General features: G+C 42.4%; 1 non-coding gene across 1 annotated transcript; it reads left to right on the forward strand.

The window, feature by feature from the left end:
- The first annotated feature begins 14,508 nt into the window (after positions 1 to 14,508).
- On the forward strand, positions 14,509 to 14,583 carry Trnas-uga (transfer RNA serine (anticodon UGA)). The gene has a single exon. It is a non-coding gene; the product is annotated as a tRNA-Ser (tRNA).
- The last annotated feature ends 1,813 nt before the right edge of the window (positions 14,584 to 16,396 follow it).

Raw genomic sequence — 16,396 nt, forward strand, 5'->3', positions numbered from 1 at the left:
TTCGTCTTTCGTCTATAACTAACATCATTAGTTTCGTTTAGTCCTCTCATGGTGTCCCACTTCTTTTTTTGTGGCTGCCATTCACAAATTCAAACTCTCTGTGGCTAACAGTCTTGCTTAATTACATTCATCTGCCCATATTATTTCAGCCGACCCTTCCTTATCTCTCTAAACACATCTTATTCCATCATCATTACCCTTTTTCTTTTTCCAACACTTCCTACGCAGTCACGATATTTGACATGTTTCCATTATAAAATCTCATACTATTGCTGCTATAATTTATCGATGATACTTTTCACTGTGTTTTTACTTCACTGAGTAGCATACTTTTAAAAATTGTCCCATGCATTCGTTTCTTTGTCGTTTTCGTAACGTTTTGTGACAATAACAGGAGATTTATTTTATTTGTAGCTTGTGTGGCGAGTGTTATACTTCTTTCGTATTAACCCTCTATTGTATGGTGTTGCCATTTGCCAAAAAACTGTAAATTTACATGTAATTTTAATGAACCCACCCATATATGCTTGATGTTGACATCTGGACCCACACACACACCACGCACACACACACACACACACACACACACACACACACACACACACACAGTCTATCTGAATCAAGCTACACTGTGTTTAACGTCATTATGTTGGCAGAAAACGTTCAAAATCGATCGTTTTTGCTGAAGGTCGAATGTATGTAAGCACACACGAAAGAAGATAAAATAGTAAATGATTTTTGCCAGTTATATCACTTCTAGTTAGATTTTTAAGGTATGTAAAAAAATTCTTAATGATAACACACATTACGTTTCCATGTCTCTGTAAATGAACGACAAATAATTAATCAATATTTTCAGTTTGTTGTTTGTTGAATAAACAAAATTAAATGAAAATCTCTGTTCAACCAGTTACATAGTATTTTGTATTTCACACGCTACCCCAAATATATTTTCACTCAAATTGGTTTCCTACAAAATTTCAATGCTATAGTGGGTTAAAATCCTTAGAAATTAACACACCTAATAACCGTACTTATCTTTCTCTCAAGAGCTAATTTCAGTCTCATTTTATTTTATCAAGAATGACAATATCAAGACGGATTTCAATTAAACAGTATCCGATTACGGCGACCTCGTGTTTGCAGGAACTATTGTTTAGCTGCCATATTAAGTACTGTTAGCCTCTTTTTGTCACTATGCGGTGATCATACCACAGCATAAATCATTAAAAAAGGAAAAGAAGTTGTTTTACTTACGAAATAGTACAGCACATATTTATAAGTAAGTTTATGCAGGCAATTAAAAAAAATGGCGTTATATTGTCCTTGTGAACTGTCAGCCAGTACTTTCGTGGTATGTATTATCTAACGTTCATATTTGGCTGCAAACGATTCAGTTACAGTATACGCAATTGGCATGTACATTCTTTGAAGTATCATGTGCAATTTGTATTCCATTGATGGTCTTTGATGTATCTCAGCGTACGTTGCACCTATCCCACTCTTTCTAAGTGTTTACGCCGTCATTATCTCATGAACGATCGATTTTTCTTTCTATCTTCGATACTTGTCAGTGGTATTACGGCGAATTTCTGGGCTGCTGTTGAATGTTGATATGTGCGTCAGAGAAGACTTCATAAAAAAACAACATGGCGCTAAGCTTGATCACGAGCAGTATGATCCCGTAGTTGTTTTACCAGGTTTCCAGTATACTGCGTGCACTTCAATAATTCCATACACCTGGTAACCGTTGACGACAGCATGCCTTCTTCACATTCTTGGATAAGATGTCGAACAGGTGTTATAGATCTGCGCTAATTTAACTGTAGTTACAGTTGTGGCAAGTCACTTTGTAGATCAGAATGGCACTGCAATTTTCTTTATCAGTAATTCGTTTTCATAAGCTTCAAAATAGATCTTACATTACTCTATAGACTCAACGTATTGACACTGGATGCTAAGTTAGAAGAGAAATTTTTCCCACCACCACTGCTCGCACAGCACATTTATCTTTGCAGATAAAGTTTAATTGTCTTTCAACAATTCTTTTACGAAAAATGTTACTGTGCTATCCGTTCTAAGGTAAAAATCCCACTGATTATGCAAACCTACTGCTGCCGATCCTCGTCTTGTGGAGAAAATGTGGTACGTTTTTCGTAGAACTAAATTGATTGAGTGCCATCGTCACACTTGAGGATACGAAAGAATGGTTTCTTCTTCCGGAAGCTTACAGATCTTCACATCGAAAACTCCATATTTCAGTACATATGACATTCACTGTGTTCTGCGCTATAGCTTTCGGAATTTGTAAATTTATTGTAATGGTATACATTAACAGATGGATAAAACCGTATTTTTTATCAGAAAATTACACTGAATACATGGTTTACTTTCCTTCATTATGTCACATTAGAAACTACTTATGTAAATGAGCAGAAAAATTTACGAACAAGCCTTCAAGACGTCGTCACACTGAAAAGCTCACACCAAATTGCGAATCATATTAAACAATATAAACGTAAAACTTGTAGAAAGCGGGTATACTTCCCTCCACTCCAGACGTCTGCACCTGTACGAAAAATGTTAGTAAAAAGGTTTAGCACCTAAAATGAAGCAAACAGTTAAACCAGTATTCCTGCTCCGACAAATTACAGAGAGACCACCCCAGTGAGTGCAGAGCATCAAGGTAGTATTAAACTTATTCATAAGACACTGAAAATGTTTGGTTCATATGAACATAATGGGTTTAGAAAATTACGGTGATGTCCAGCATCAAATTACAAAAAAACATATTGAGTGTGACTTAGAAATCCATATTGCCTTTGCAGATATTCAAAAGTTCTTCAGTTTTGTGGTTGGAAGAAATACCGTTATGTAATAAAACTAAGAGCATTTCCGAAGTCTCTGTGTAAGTAGGCTGTTTAGGTTTTTATGTTGGTAACGCCACGTAGCGCTCTGTACGAAAATCACTGGCTGTGCTGTGTGCAGTCTGTGGCTGGTTTTCATTGTTGTTTGCTATTGTAGTGTTGGGCAGATGGATGTGAACAGCGCGTAGCGTTGCGCAGTTGGAGGTGAGCCGCCAACAGTGGTGGATGTGGAGAGTGAGATGGCGGAGTTTTGAGAGCGGATGATCTGGACAGAGACAGTAAATTTGTAAGACTGCATGTCATGAACTGATATATATATATATATATATATATATATATATATATATATATATATATATATATATATATATATATAAAATGACTTTTGAACACTATTAAGGTAAATACATTGTTTGTTCTCTATCAAAATCTTTCATTTGCTGACTATGCCTATCAGTAGTTAGTGCCGTCAGTAGTTTGAATCTTTTATTTAGCTGGCAGTATTCGCGCTCGCTGTATTGCAGTGGTTCGAGTAACGAAGATTTTTGTGAGGTAAATGATTCATGAAAGGTATAGGTTATTGTTAGTCAGGGCCATTCTTTTGAAGGGATTACTTAAAGTCAGATTGCGTTGCGCTAAAAATAGTAAATGTCTGAGTACGTTCAGTTTTGCTCAGCTGTTTGAAAATAAAACAACGTAAGAGTTTTTCCAGCACTGTCATTCATAGTTTTTTCTAAGGGGACGTTTCACCTGTTAGATGACCTTATGTAAATACCGAAGTTAAAATAAAATTTCGCGAAAACAATCCCAAGACCCGAATAGTAATTGGGGTCTGAAGCAAGGCTACAGCCTTTCTTCAAGGATGTTTACCATTTATAATAACGACATTCCTAATAAAGGAAATTCTAGGATAAATCAGGCCATTAAATTAAATCAGCACACATGTATGACTATTAACCTACAATTTATGAAACTGAGAATTCCTTCATAGGCCATGGCCCAACTAAATCTATGCGAAACGCAGTGTAAATATATACAAAGTATTGGTTTTTAGAAGAATCCAAAGAATTTGAACAAAAATTTCAATTTATGGACACATGGACACCCGGTGGAACAGCAATAGGACTTCAGCAGTTTGGCCAAAAGTATGACATAAAAATATATATAAATTTCAGTACATATTTGGTGCAGTGTACCGTTTACTAAGTAGTAAAACGGGATGGAAAAACTGCTAAGAATATGACAATAGTGATAGGGCAATAGTAATGCCCACAGTATTTTCTGGATATATAAGTTTGATTGTTTCTCAAAGTGAAAAACAACCGGGTGTCCAGGTGCTTCATATTCTCGCCGAAAGGGAAACATTTTGCTCTAGTACATGTACGTGGAAATGAGGCATGTGCTGCTCACAGTGATAAAATCAGCAACAGAGTCAATAATAGAAAAACCACATGGAGTAACAAATTGCCTAAAGAACTAATATAGGAGCGTTCAATTAGTGGGCATGATGTAAAGAGCCCATACAGCAGATGGGTCGAAATTTGAAGCCTAACAGTTACACACTCAGTCTCTGAACTGAAGAATTGGAAAAATGGGCAGTATATTTGCTGTAAGCATACGGTCTACCATGTCTACCGTTTCTCTACATTTACTAAACAGAAATTAATAGAAATTTTGTGATATTTTCACTGTACACGCCTTATTAAATTTCTTTAAGTCTTCGTTACTTTCGGCCACAACAGATTAGGCCATTTACGAATCTCAGCATTGTCATATATTTCCCTTAGGTTTTTATTTTTTTCTACTTTTTTTTACTTCTTTTATAGCTTCTTAGGTACACAAGCTGAACAAAAGCAGAACTCATCTGGATAACTTTCCTGTAAGCTACTTCATACGAAATTGTCATCCTCTCTTTTCTGTACATAATCCTCTCATTTCGATATTAACCGTATTAAATAAATTTCTTGTGTATCTGTTTCTTATCTCCATTCTCCTCAGAATTTCGAACATTTCATTCCATTTCACGTTGTGGAAGATGTCACTGGGTGCCTAGAAGTTTACTTTACTTCTGTTGTTACCACCTTTATTAAACTCCTATCTATTAGAACTGTACTGTGATATCTTTATTTTTTACGATACTTATCGATCTGTGTCTCCTTGTCTAATCAATTTCTTTTTTATTTTACTCAGAAATATGCAGGCCTGAGGTGTGACATTAATCGTCGAACAGTTTTCACGTTTATTCCACTAGTGTTTCTTTGCTAGTGAGCAGATGAAGTTTTACCCACTTAATTAAAACTAACACGCGTCCGTAGTTCTGCATTTTACTCTCAAAGACTCTATAAATTAGCTCAAACAGTAGAAAAGTGGAATTTTGGAGCTTGCAAAGTACTTTCCTTGTGGCGTTTTCTGAACATTTCTCTCTCTCCCCCTCCCCTCCCCCCCTCTCCCTCTCTCCATCTCTCTCTTAGTTAACAAACTTGTGGCAAAGCGAATATTTTATCTCCGATTCTACATCTTCCATTAATCCATCCCGACAAGAATCCCAGAACGACGAACAGTACTCAAGCATTAGTGGAAGGAGCTTTTTGTAGGATTTGAGTGGGTGAATTACTAATCTTTAGCATATCTCCAATAAGCTTGTCTGTCTTGTCCTTTCTCCATGGCTATTATCATTATTGTTATTCACGTATTGGCCCAATAGGTCCACGTGACGTACAATCCATCAATGTCACTTTTAATGGTTTGCCTTCCTTATGTCCAAATTTGTTTTATCCTTTTAGACTGAAGTTCCTTCCTTTGATCAGACCACGGTGTTCCAGTCCGTTTTATAATTTCCCACTGACTAACTTTCCAAGCAACCATCTTTTGCTGAATGTTTTTTTATCTGTAACGTCTGCCTGAGCTATACTGGTTACTTTAAGATCCTCATCCTCGTTAATTGCAGCGACCCATTCAATTAGCTCAGTTTTGGCCTTAATTTTGTTTTCGTTGAATTCTACTATTTGTTTTGTCAACCTAGTGAGTATCCCTCTTTATATTTAAAATTAACGTTTCTGCTCCATAAAGACATTCAGGTTTGATTACAGCGCTGTAATGCCTGAGTTTACTGAATTTAGAATTTAACAATATATGCTCTTTATTTATCTGTTTTAGTTACACTGACAATTTGGGTTAATTGTGACAAGGACTTTTGTTTTCTTTATCGCATGGGAAGGCTTGAAACTGGTCACTGTTAATCCAGCTCCTCAGTTTAACTCAGACAGAAAAATAATGAAATAAATGTTCTACAACTGCAGATCCTTTTTGTGGTGTCACTGCCAGACACCACACTTGCTAGGTGGTAGCTTAAATCGGCCGCGGTCCATTAGTACATGTCGGACCCGCGTGTCGCCACTGTGTGATCGCAGACCGAGCGCCACCACACGGCAGGTCTCGAGAGACGTACGAGAACTCGCCCCAGTTGTACGACGACGTTGCTAGCGACTATACGGACGAAGCCATTGCTCTCATTTGCCGAGAGACAGTTAGAATAGCCTTCAGCTAAGTTAATGGCTACGACTTAGCAAGGCGCCATTAGCCTTAAATAGCTTGTATATAAAGAGTCACTTGTATCGCCACAATCTCCAGATGTCTCATCAAGAACGATGTATACAAGGATGTATTAAAAGTTAAGTATATTCCAAAGATACGTATTTTCTTTATCACATTCATTAAGTCTCCTGTTTCAGACCTCACTCCATCCTTCGTGAGTTAGCGCGTGCATCTTGGCCGCCTCTTTTCAATTAGTGTGCGTAGTGTTGGCAAGTCTGCCGACACTACACTTTTACTAACGCAACGTTGGCATTCTACGAAATTTAATAGCTGCATGGAGCATGAAGTCATTTAAGAACATCATGGCGTTCTCGGTCCCGAATTAAAAAACAAACATCAATAATAAAGCAAGTTTGAAGGTAGACCAGAAAGTAAATTAATATAAGACTAAAATACTGTATAAACAACAATGTAGAAGAGAAAAATTGTACAAATTGACAGTGAAATCACAGGAATAGTTGATGTTTTTGTTTTAAATCTAGGACAGTTGTAGACATGACTGGATACATTGAAAAAAGCACACCGCTCTAACGGCCATATGTCAGCTTCCGAGACTGGAGCCGCTACTTCTCAATCAAGTAGCTCCTCAGTTTGCCTCACAAGGACGCAGTGCACCCCGCTAGCCAACACCGCTCGGCAGACCGTACAGTCACCCAACCAATTGCTAGCCCAGGCAGACATCGCTTAACGTCGGTGATCTGACGGGAACCGGTGTTACCCCGGGCAAGGTCGTTGACACGGATAGACGTATTATGTTCAAATTTATGTCACACATTAAGGTCTACAGTCCCTTGCCGGTGTGAAAATTTTAAGCTTCTATGTCAATGCAGACAAACCATCCGGCGATTTACGTGACATGTCTTGACATTCGAAAACTCACTCATCAAAATCTGTAGTGTACTTCCCGTTGACCAAGAATCATTAAATTTGTCAACAAGCAAATTTTCACATTAAAAGTACAGGAAAAAATCCGAAAATTGTTAATTTGTTATTATATTATATGAAAAAATACTTTTATCATTTTTTAGCCCTTCGTCTGTCTGTTCGTCAGTAACGACCCCATTTTGTCTAGAAGCGTATCAAGTTGAAATTTACGTCACACATTAAGGTTTATCGCTCCTTGGCTGTGTAAAACAGTTACGCTTCTAAGCCAATGCGATGAAAAGTTTCATGATTATATGTCACATATTTTCATATTCACAAACACACTCATCGTAACCTATGAGGTATTTCCGGATGACCTAGTATCATGAAATTAGACAAGTAGCAAGGTTTCACGGTACAGCTAAAGTAAAATATTTGGAACTTGTTAAACTGTAATTATATCAACCAAAAATAACTTTTTGCCATTTGAACAAACATTGCAATCGTTATCAGTCAAAATCGGTAATGGATGAACATTACTGCAAGTAAATACAAAATATAGGCAGTAGTCATATTGAAGTATATGAAAAAAAAGATAAACCAGTTACAAACTACGGCGTGCATACACTTTATTCAACAATTAAACGTCACCACATATATTCGGATTTGGGTTATGACATGTTCGATATGCCAGCCTTCACTGGCGATGATGTTGCGCAGACGAATAGCGAAATTCTGCATGACCTTCTGAAGTGTCGGAACATCGATGCTGTCGATGACTTCCTGAATGGCTGTTTTCAGCTCACTGATGGTTTTGGGGTTGTTGCTGTACACATTGTCTTTAATATGGCCTCACCAAAATGAGTCGTATGTGTTCAGATCCGGAGAATATGGCGGCCAATCGAGGTCCATGCCAGTGGCCTACGGGCACCCAAGAGCCAGAATGCTCCTCCAGGATATCAAACAATCTCTTGCTTCGATGGGGTCGAGCTCCGTCTTGCCTGTACTACATTTTGTCAAAATAAGGTCACTTTGGATAATGATGATGAAATCATTTTCCAAAACCTCCAAGTACCGTTCGGTAGTCAGCGTGTCATCAAGGAATATCGCACCGGTTATTCCGTGGCTGAACATTGCGCAAGACGCAGTCACCCGTTGAGAGTGAAGAGACTTCTCGATAGCGAAATGAGGATTCTCAGACCCCCAAATGAGCCAGTTTTGCTTATTGACGAACCCATTCAAATGAAAGTGGGCTTTAGTCGCTAAATAAAACCATACTGCATATACTAATTCCCACTATGCCCCGCGGCTAAACGTGTTGTTTGAAGGTCCTAACGAAAACCGTTCAGAAGTTATAACGATTTTGTTTCATATACTTCAATATCCGGTTTCGGATTTTCCATGATCAATATCTTGCCAGTATTTGTGTCGATAACAGGAACAAATCGTTCAGATTCCCAAGTTCTGATAGTGTATACGCACATATACACTACCGGCCATTAAAATTCCTACACCTCGAAAATGACATGCTACAGACGCGAAATTTAGCAGACAGGAAGAAGATGCTGTGGTATGAAAATGATTAGCTATTCAGAGCATTCACACAAAGTTGGCGCCGGTGGCGACACCTAAAACGTGCTGACATGAGGAAAGTTTCCAACCGATTTCTCATACACTAACAGCAGTTGACCGGCGTTTCCTGGTGAAACGCTGTTGTGATGCCTCGTATAAGGACGAGAAATGCGTAGCATCACGTTTGCGACTTTGATGAAGGTCGGATTGTAGCCTATCGCGATTGCCCCTCGCGTTGGCCGAGATCCAAAGACTGTTAGCAGAATGTGGAATCGGTGGGTTCAGGAGGGTAATACGGAACGCCGTGCTGGATTCCAAAGGCTCTTATCACTAGCAGTCGAGATGACAGGCATCTTTTCCGCATGGCTGTAACGGGCCGTGCAGCCACGTCTCGATCCCTCAGTCAACAGATGGGGACGTTTGCAAGACAACAACCATCTGCACGAACAGTTCGACGGCGTTTGCAGCAGCATGGACTATCAGCTCGGAGACCATGGCTACGGTTATCCTTGACGCTGCATCACAGACATGAGCGCCTGCGATGGTGTACTCAACGACGGATCTTGGTGCACGAATGGCGTTTGCAGCAGCATGGACTATCAGCTCGGAGACCATGGCTGCGGTTGTCCTTGACGCTGCATAACAGACATGAGCGCCTGCAATGGTGTACTCAACGACGAATCTGGGTGCACGTATGGCAAAACGTCATTTTTCCGGATGAATCCAGGTTCTGTTTACAGCATAGTGATGGTCGCATCCGTGTCTAGCAACATCGCGTGGAAAGCACATTGGAAGCGTGTATTTGTCATCGCCATACTGGCGTATCACCCGGCGCGATGGTATGGGGTGCCATTGGTTACACGTCTCGGTCACCTCTTGTTCGCATTGGCGGCACTTTGAACAGTGGACGTTACATTTGAGATGTGTTACAACCCGTGGCTCTACCCTTCATTCGATCTCTGCGAAACCCTACATTTCATCAGGATAACGCACGACCGCATGTTGCAGGTCCTTTACTGGCCTTTCTGGACACAGAAAATGTTCGACTGCTGCCCTGGCCAGCACATTCTCCAGATCTCTCACCAACTGATAACGTCTGGTCAATGGTGGCCGAGCAACTGGCTCGTCACAATACGCCAGCCACTACTCTTGATGAACTGTGGTATCGTGTTGAAGCTGCATGGGCAGCTGTACCTGTACACGCCATCCAAGCTCTGTTTGACTCAGTGCCCAGGCGTATCAAGGCCGTTATTACGGCTAGATATGGTTGTTCTGGGTACTGATTTCTCAGTATCTATGCACCCAAATTGCGTGAAAATGTAATCACATGGCAGTTCTAGTATAATATAATTGTCCAATTAGTACCAGTTTATCATATAGATTTCTTCTCGGTGTAGCAATTTTAATAGCCAGTAGTGTAGTTCCAAAACTGTATACATAAACATTACTAACTTTGTACGGAACCCTCGGTGCTTGAGTGGTATTCCCACTTGGCCTATGGCGTTATTCGTTCATCGAATTCTATTCAGTGGCTTGTTATTTGACCGTTGTGATTAAGGATCGGTAGATCCTCAGAGATGCAGCAGCAGATATCGTAGGGCACAAGGGGCGTGCTAATGGCAGCGCATTGCGTCACTTCTCGTTACGAAAAATCTGGCTCCCCAACACACATCTGCGCGACCCCCACTTAGCGCCTGCCGGTTGTGCCGGCGCCCCTCGCCGTAATTTCCGCGTCTGTGGACGTGGAGCAGAGGTGTCGGGGCGCAGCGAGCATTGTCGCGCGGCAGCTGCCTCTGCCGTGTATCTGGGAAGGCGATCTGGACGCAGACGGCAGCAACAGCAGCAGCCGCCGTGGCGGTGCCGCACGGCGCGATGGCCTGCCGATAGCCGCAGTCCGGGTGTCCCGGCGCGTCAATGTGACGTAACGACCGGCCAATCATATCGCCGGCAGCCATCTGCCGCGCCTCGCGTCGCCCCTGTGGTGCTCTGCTGTTCTGTTCTGTGCCGAGGGCAGCCGATCATTCTGCTGCCCGCACAAGTCGGTGCTTACGTCATCCCCTAAACGGTTCCTTACTTCTATACCGCAGACTACACTTTCCAGGTAGCAGAGACATAAATTCTACATGACATTTACGGCAGATGAGCTACTATTCTGTTTTCCAGTCACAGTCGATAATCCTCGTCAACATATGTGCTACTCACGCCGCCGTAAAGTATGCAGTGGAGGGTACTTCGTACCAGTATCAGCGATCTTTCTTCCAGTTACATTCTCCTACTGAGCTAAGGAAAAATGACTGGTTATAGGCCTCCATCCGCGCCTTAATCTTTCACATCATATTCTTAAGATCCTTAGGGGAGATAAATGATAATGGCAGCGGAACTGAGGCCCAGCTTTGCTGGAAATGGGTCAAATGGCTCTGAGCACTATGGGACTTAATATCTGAGGTCATCAGCCCCCTAGAACTTAGAACCTAACTAACCTAAGGACATCACACACATCCATGCCCGAGGCAGGATTCGAACCTGCGACCGTAGCGGTCGCACGGTTTCAGACTGAAGCGCCTAGAACCGCTCGACCACACCGGCCGGCAGCTTTGCTGGAATAACGGTCTTCTTTCCTTTCCTTGATTTCTTTCAGAGATAGTAGCCTCCCTCCTTCCTTAGATTCCTATTTAAATTCAAATTCTATTTGCATCACTGCGCCTTTTATGCACTGTGCTGCCTGTTGCCTCCGTCTTCTCTGAATTCGTTCCATGACCACTGTCATGTCTACTAAATAATGACTCCAAATGCTAGGTGCAGTGTTATACGGTCCAGTCACTTAAGTGTGACAATCGCCTATGTTCGACGTCAACTTGTCAACTTGCCATAACCACTCACGGGAAGCAGGTAGTAGCACTGCCAGTCGAGGTTATAGAAACCGTATGGAGGGCTTTCGGGCCAAGGGTGTAAGCATTTCCGAAAGAGCTAACTTTCCAAACTGCTCACTTGCCGTTGTGGTTGAAGCATATTATGCTTGGCAGAATGACACTATACAAAACCGGTGCCCAGACAACTTTGGTGCACGATATGCCACAGATGACAGCGGTGAATGACGGCTGGAAGATGTGTACGGGTGACTAGACTTGCAACTGTTGAGCCACTGACCGCCCAGATCAACCAACGGGCTACCGACAGTGTCTCCACAACAACCGGTCAGCGAACGTTGCTGCTTATGGACCTCCGCAGCAGGCGTCTGTTCTATGAACCCATGCTGGCAGCTGTTTATCGGCATCTAAGGCTGGCATTTGCACGCCACTACCACAACTGGACGGCCACTGAGTGGCGAAGGGTGGCCTTTCCAGAAGAATCACGTTTTATGCCTCATCGGACCGGCTGCCGTTCGCGTATACAGGCCAGCAACAGTAGTCGGAAGGTTCCATGCCGGAGGAGGGATCGTTAGCGTCGGGGCAATTTTTTGTGGCGTTCCCTAGGTGATTTCATCATTCTGGAAGGCATACTGGATCAAGACGAGTATGCATCTGTTCTTGGTGACCACGTCTACGCCTTCATACAGTGAGCAATTCCTAGGAGCGATGGCATCTACCTGCAGGACAATGCAATTGTCATACAGCTCACAATGTACGTTAGTGGTTTATAGAGCACAAGGATGAGATTCTCCTCTTCCCCTGGTCACCAAACGCCCCGGATTTAAATCCAATCGAGAATTTGTGGAACCACTCCTATCGGGCTGTTCGCGCCATCCATCCTCAGTCTACATACCTAGCGCAGCTGGCCACGTCATTGCAGCCGGAATGGCTCCATGTCCCTGTCAGCACTTTCCTGATCCTTATTCACTCTCTTGCTGCACATATCACAGCGGTCTGTGCTTTAATAACTGGCTGTTCTGCCTTTTTACAGGTGCTCACATTAATGTGACTGGACAATGAAGGTGACCACACTACCCTCTCGTATGCGACTTCCTTCACTGGTACTCTTCCATTGGCCTGCTCTACCTTTACAGCTGATTGCGACTCTTCGCCCCATTTCATGTCGATTCTTACCGATAACTGCAAATATTTGAACGACGTGACGCGTTCCAAGGAATTTTTATTGGAGGATACTACCAGGTTCTTTCTTTCGTTGTGAGAATCATCTTCTATTCATCAACATTTGAAGAGAGCAGCGTTTCGTTAAATTTAGTGGAAATTATATCCAAATCTTACTGCATATCTTTACTATTGCGCAACGACAAGAGAAGTGTCAGCGAACGAACTTAGAAGCCATTGTGCGCTGCTGGGCACTAAAATTTCAACACGTCGACTACGGAATGCAACAAAAGACAAACTTACATGAAGTAAACTACATGTTGGGATACGCACATGATTAAGATTTCGACGCATCCGCACATAACAACAAGGACTAATGCCATGTACAGGGTGCCCTAAAATAATGCATACACTCTTTGAAACTGAATGTCTCTTTAACTGAAGGAGATAGAAATACAGCTTCAGCGGGTAATAATTCAGAAGACGGTGAAAAATATGACAACGGTTTATTCTGTTTCAAGGTCGTAAACGAACGTAGCGTTATCTTTGGATCACCGGAAATGGTTGTTTTGTGTTACAGGAAAACAGAGAATGTGAGTCAGGTACTACCACGTTAGAGGCTTAAGTCGGGGACACCACCACCAAAAAGAGCAACAATTATAGAATCCGAGATAAGTGTGAAGTCGAAGGAACAGTGCTGGATCTGAAGAAGGGGCATTGTGGAAGAAAGAGACGTTCAGCAGACAATGAAAGTGTTGATGCAGGCGAACACACAATCCCCGAAGAGATGTGTGAGGCAATGCTCTCATCAGACTTGGATCTGCAAAAGCAGTGTTCATAAAATTTTGCGAGCTCTGAAACTTCAGCCTTACATCTGAAGACTTTTCCCTGTTCTTAACGAGGATGATCCTGATAGGCGAAGTGAATTTTGTGAGTGGTATATTAACAGATGTGGAGAACAGTATCGTTTTCGAGATCAAATTCTTTGGTCAGATGAAGCGACCTTTAAACTTAACGGAACAATTAACCACCATAACTGCCTGTACTGGGCCAGTGAGAATTCACATGTAACCGAGGAGTGCCATTTTAATCTACCAGGGGTAGCTGTCTGCTGTGGTCTGTCTTCTAGATGGTTATTCAGCCCGTACTTCTTTGAGAGCAGTCAAAAGCGACTCTTACTTAGAAATGTTGCATATGATAACTCCTGATCTAAACGACTTTTTTTGAAAATGAAGATTATTATTTTCAACAGGATGGGGCGCCACCTAGCTTTCATGTTGATGTGGATTCATTTGTCAATCGCACACTTCTTGCGAGATAGCATGAAGAGGAGTGGGATTTTCCAGCTAGATCTCCTGATTCAGCTTCTCTAGTCTTCTGTCTGTGGGGTACTCCCAAGAATACAGCTTACACTGCGGCGTTTGTGGTCTACAAACACTAGAGGATCTCAAAGGGCAAATTGAGTAAGCTTGTGATGCTATTCCATTAGCAATAATAGGTTCGCAGGAGAGCTTCTGTAAAGTTTGGAAGGTAGGAGACGAGGTACTGGCAGAAGTAAAGCTGTGAGTACCGGGCGTGAGTCGTGCTTCGGTAGCTCAGTTGGTAGAGCACTTGCCCGTGAAAGGCAAAGGTCCCGAGTTCGAGTCTCGGTCGGGCACACAGTTTTAATCTGCCAGGAAGTTTCATATCGGCGCACACTCCGCTGCAGAGTGAAAATCTCATTCTGGAAGCAATAATACATTTGGCATATCACTCTGTTGCAAGTCGTTGTGCGACGGTGTATTGTAGTTCCAGGAGGCCATTCTGAACAATTAACACCTTTAGTTGGACCTTAACGTACCTCACTAACATTATGCTTCATCTCTATCTCCTTTAATTAAAGAGATATTCATTTTCAATGAGTGTGTACATTACCCTATATATTCTGCATGTGGGGAGGATTACGCAACGAGTCTCTCATTCAGAAATCGTCGTAGCTACACGAGCTCAGCACTCGGCATCGTAGTACGAGATGCCACTGGGCACATAAAACGAGCATCTCTGGTTGGCATTGCTGGTAATTTGGACAGCAACTGTTACATTTCTGACGAGTTAAGGTCTGAGGCTATGGCCTATCTTTGTCATCCTGATTTTAGCATGCACTGTCTAATATGCTATACAACGCCACAAATAAAAAGGGAGTTTTTCCGGGGCTCAGATCTCTGGTGATAGAAAGTACGGTCAAGTGTTTCGGATAGCACTTGGGTTGGGGCCCGTTTGTATACCGAACAGAAGGATCGTGTTCTGCAAGTATCACTCTGCACAGGGTCAAACGTAGGCAAGTAGAGAAAACGAGTTGGTTCTTTTTACAGTATATGTAGTCTATGGTACCTCTCGTTTTGGGTGATTCCTCAGATGTCCCGAAAATATTTGTTTTTGGGTATCAAAATGGAGCCTCGGATTCCAAGACGGCAATGCATAGCAAATGGTCGATATTTTTACGATATGTTCCTCAGATTCCAATCTCAAACACCTTCAAGATGTTCAAGTTATCTTTATCTACGCTACTGGCCATTAAAATTGCTACACCAAGAAGAAACGTAGAAGATAAACGGGTATTCATTGGACAAATATATTATACTAGAACTGACATGTGATTACTTTTTCACGCAATTTGGGGGCATAGACCCTGAGAAATCAGTACCCAGAACAACCACCTCTAGCCGTAATAACGTCCCTGATACGCCTGGGCATTGAGTCAAACAGAGCTTGGATGCCGTGTACAGGTATAGCTGCCCATGCAGCTTCAACACGATACCACAGTTCATTAAGAGTAGTGACTGGCGTATTGTGACGAGCCAATTGCTCGGCCACCATTGACCAGACGTTTTCAGTTGGTGAGAGATCTAGCTGCAACAAATGGTCGTGCATTATCCTGCTGAAAAGTAGGGTTTCGCAGGGACCGAATGATGGGTAGAGCCACGGGTCGTAACACATGTGAAATGTAACGTCCACTGTTCAAAGTGCCATCAATGCGAACAAGAGGTGACCGAGACGTGTAACCAATGGCACCCCATATCATCACGCCGGGTGATACGCCAGTATGATGATGACGAATACACGCTTCCAATGTGCGCTCACCGCAGTGTCGCCAAACACGTATGCGACCATCATGATTCTGTAAACAGAACCTGGATTCACCCGAAAAAATGACGTTTTGCCATTTGTGCACCCAAGTTCGTCGTTGAGTACACCGTCGCAGGCGCTCCTGTCTGTGATGCAGCGTCAAGGGTAACCGCAGCCATGGTCTCCGAGCTGATAGTCCATGCTGCTGCAAATGCCGTCGAACTGTTCGTGCAGATGGTTGTTGTCTTGCAAACGTCCCCATCTGTTCACTTGGGGATCGAGACGTGGCTGCACGATCCGTTACAGCCATGTGGATAAGATGCCTGTCATCCCGACAGCTAGTGATACGAGGCCGTTGGTATCCAG

Source organism: Schistocerca nitens, chromosome 4, assembly GCF_023898315.1.
Source record: "Schistocerca nitens isolate TAMUIC-IGC-003100 chromosome 4, iqSchNite1.1, whole genome shotgun sequence".
Lineage (NCBI taxonomy): Eukaryota > Metazoa > Arthropoda > Insecta > Orthoptera > Acrididae > Schistocerca > Schistocerca nitens.